The 3,163-nt window shown below is 33.9% G+C and overlaps 1 long non-coding RNA gene across 1 annotated transcript; it reads right to left on the bottom strand.

The window, feature by feature from the left end:
- Positions 1 to 2,105: 2,105 nt before the first annotated feature.
- On the bottom strand, positions 2,106 to 2,435 carry LOC108368023 (uncharacterized). The gene is made up of 2 exons (XR_001848319.1): positions 2,345 to 2,435; positions 2,106 to 2,270 (listed from the first exon to the last, which is right to left on the bottom strand). It is a non-coding gene; the product is annotated as an uncharacterized LOC108368023 (long non-coding RNA).
- Positions 2,436 to 3,163: the final 728 nt, after the last annotated feature.

The following is a 3,163-nucleotide window of genomic DNA, read 5'->3' as shown; positions in this document are numbered from 1 at the left end:
GTTGTCCGAGCCTTTACCAGACAGCTAAATTTCCAGCAAAAATTAACCAAAAAGACAAAGGTGTGTAATCCGTTTTCTAGCGGCAAACATCTTTGGAATTAGATCCANTATATAAAGCTGGTTATTATGTTATTTATAAAAAACCCGGAAAAATTAATTCAATTAAGTACTATCAAAATTTAAATGTATGCCTATATACTTAAGTTCATCAACGAAAAAAAAACTTCTACCGGCATGTATGCAGGTTAATCCATATATGTAAATATGTATGTACATGTATATGTCCGTTTAGTTCATTTATATTATTTCATTTACGTTCTTACATGCATGTACATAAATATGTACATAGCTGACCGCGGCAAATGATAAATCAAAACAAGTGCAAAATGTAAATAAGACAAAACCAGCGGAAAAATGCCGGTGACACAGGAGCGGGTGCTTAACGATCTTAAGCAAAGCTTTTCTCAATCCGCTCCAATGTCAAGCTGGTGTACAAAAAATAAAACAAAGAAAAGTTGATAGCAAAGTGTATATAATAACTTACCCACTGATTTGCAGCTCACGTTGAAAGGCCTTTCTTGTGGTTGTTGCAGTGGAGAGTTAACCTGTTTATGTAGACTTGAAGAAAACTTATGCGTGCAGTTTTTTTGTTGTTTTAATTGTTTTAGTTTAAATTCTTTTTTCTTGTTTTTGTGTTGTTCGATTGGATTTAAGCTACCGGCTTAAAGTATGTTCTCAATACGTGGGTGGCCGCGTGACTTTTGCACTACGGTGAATTTATAAGCTAAATTGTAATTTTTGTGTAAATTTTCAATGCACTAAGGTCGATTATGATGATACATATGCAAAGCCACAGAAGGGAACTACTTTAAATTATAAAAAAAATGTTTTTTTTTTTGTTTTGTATGAATTTCGATACCGCATGTAGTGTATATTCAGTACATTTATCTATTTTTTTGTTTTGAACTTAGTAATTATTTTTTTGACGAAATTTTCAATTGATTTTTTCCTTGATATCCAGTAGTTTACATAAAGGTATTCCCAAATTCCTACTCCGCGTGGTTTCTACAAATTTTAATTAANAAATTTTCAATTGATTTTTTCCTTGATATCCAGTAGTTTACATAAAGGTATTCCCAAATTCCTCCTCCGCGTGGTTTCTACAAATTTTAATTAATTTCTATTTTTTTTTTGCAATTGTTATTGTTCTTTTATATCCAGGCTTTAACTTTATCTCTCTACGTATGTGCGTATATATCATCAGAATTGTTTTTTTTTTCAAATGCACTTTTCGGGGAGCTTATCGATGCAGTTTTCGCATATTTTGGGAATGTTAAAAATTTGGTAATTAATTCATAAATTACACAGGTCTGCAAAAAAATGGGTTCGGAATGTTCTATAAAAGTGTAGTGTCATTTCCGAAGTAATTTTTTGCGTAGAATCCGAATCCGGGGTTTAAATTGCTCTATCACGTCAGGACTTTGAGATATCCTAACCTAAAAGTGCAAAAAACGCTGTTTTTGCCCATTTTTGAGGTTATGTAGCTACGAAGATTTTGCTCTTCATAAAAAAGTAGACGTGGTATTTTAAAGTATAAGTCTTCCTCTTTTAAATGCCGTTGAGTTTGCTTAAATATCTTTATTTTTCACTGAGATATCGCATTTTGAAGTCTCCATGTTTGTGAATGTAATCGACCGTATCACGTCTCATGTTATCTCAATGGATTTTCGAATATCGAAAAATTCACAAACATGGAAACTTCAAAATGCGATATCTCAGTGAAAAATAAAGATATTTAAGCAAACTCAACGGCATTTAAAAGAGGAAGACTTATACTTTAAAATACCACGTTTACTTTTTTATGAAGAGCAAAATCTGCATAGCTACATAACCTCAAAAATGGGCAAAAACACCGTTTTTGCACTTTTAGGTTAGGATATCTCAAAATCCTGACGTGATAGAGCAATTTAAACCCCGGATTCGGATTCTACGCAAAAAATTACTTCGAAAATGACCCTACACTTTCCTAGAACAAAACGTTGTTGACCTGTGTTATTAATATTATTTTTTTTTATTTTTTTATTTTTTTTATGGACGATGTAGGCTTTTTTCCCCCAAGCGCCCCGGGGGGGTGAGCTGTGTATCAATTTCCTAAGCTTGGGCAGCTAGGAAAAAACGACGAGACCGCGTGGCCAGCATGTGGCCTGATACTGAGGACCGGTGTGATTTGGGCACGGGACAGTAGTTTTCCTCTTGTTGCTATCGTGAATCTGTGCACAAAGAGTACAATGAGGGAAGCAGTAAAAAAAAGGCGTATAGAATAAATGAGCTTTTAGCGTATTACCTTCTTTTGGTTTTTGTTTGCTAAAGCAATGAATGATTTCCAATCTCCTGTGATGGCAGACTCAGTTGCAAACTTTGAGTGTCTCAATAAATGAGCGCTGTTTTAATAAATGAGCGCTAACATGCCCAATGAATTACGATGCACTTTTAACACCAAAAAAAAAAGGAAAACTTACTAACCTATCGAATTGATAGCAGGAAAAAATTAAGTAAACTACTTACAGTTATGTTGCAAGATTTTAATGGTGGATTTTAGACACCCTCGAAGTGATCCTACTTGGTCTGCAGTTGAAATGGAAAGGAAGTAACTACTTTCCGTAAAGCAGTCTTGAACTCTCGGCTTCGGCAAATATACAGTAAAAATGTCATGGTTGGTACTACTGTTTTGACCGAAAAAGTACTTTTTCTACCCATTGTAGTATGGATATATACAAATATCGCATGCGAGAATTTTTTTTACGTGTAGGGTTGCTTCGAGAACAGGAAATTGTATTTGATTTGTTCGAATGAAATAATGATAGTATATTTTGACAGACATTTGTTTGGAAAAATGTAAAGAATAAAACTTTGGATTTCTTAATTCGAAGCTAGTTGTAGTGGTGGACATTACAAGTGCAATTGACGCTCTTAAAAACACGCTATTTCTTTTCGTGCTCAAAAGTTGCCGCAGAATGTACAGTTAACTTTTGCTAACATACTCATTCTCATGTGCCCTCACAATCGTAACATAATTATACGACAAATATCGAAAAGTGCGGTTAAAGTGAACACATTAATTTCTAACGTTTATATTCTCTAAGCTTACCTACAATGCCACGTG

Source organism: Rhagoletis zephyria, unplaced genomic scaffold, assembly GCF_001687245.7.
Source record: "Rhagoletis zephyria isolate East Lansing unplaced genomic scaffold, Rhagoletis_zephyria_1.1 Rzeph_scaffold_02920, whole genome shotgun sequence".
Lineage (NCBI taxonomy): Eukaryota > Metazoa > Arthropoda > Insecta > Diptera > Tephritidae > Rhagoletis > Rhagoletis zephyria.
This window is presented reverse-complemented; position numbering and strand designations above follow the sequence as displayed.